A 509-nucleotide genomic window follows, 5' to 3' on the forward strand; every position below is an offset into this window, starting at 1 on the left:
TCTCTTTCTCTCTCTCTGTCATACTTATGGAAATATAAGTTAGGATCTAATTTGACAAATTGACAATGTGACACTCGACATTATTATCTATATATTCTCTTTTACATTTATAAATTTGTTACAAGTACATATACATATATGTACTTGTATACATATAGTATACATATATGTAAATATTAATAGTATGTAAATACTATATATATATATATATATATATATATAAAAGAATAAATATGGAAATTCGTTGTTAATAAATATGTATGTCTTTTATTGTAATTGTTACTTATATTTTAAATAAATAATAGTGGCTTTTTTATTTTAATCAATATATTAATCAATAAAGTTAAACAAAAGATAAACAAGGCAGGCTAATTGACATTTGAAAAAGGGACTTTATTTGTCGAAATGTAAAAATTATTTATAATGAATCTGGAGAAAAAAAGTAATTATGTATTGATCTGCAAAAGTTCGTTTTTACTAATGTAAATTTAATAGCAACATATATATCG

Source organism: Wasmannia auropunctata, unplaced genomic scaffold (genome assembly GCF_000956235.1).
Source record: "Wasmannia auropunctata unplaced genomic scaffold, wasmannia.A_1.0 LD285339.1, whole genome shotgun sequence".
In the NCBI taxonomy this organism is placed as follows: domain Eukaryota; kingdom Metazoa; phylum Arthropoda; class Insecta; order Hymenoptera; family Formicidae; genus Wasmannia; species Wasmannia auropunctata.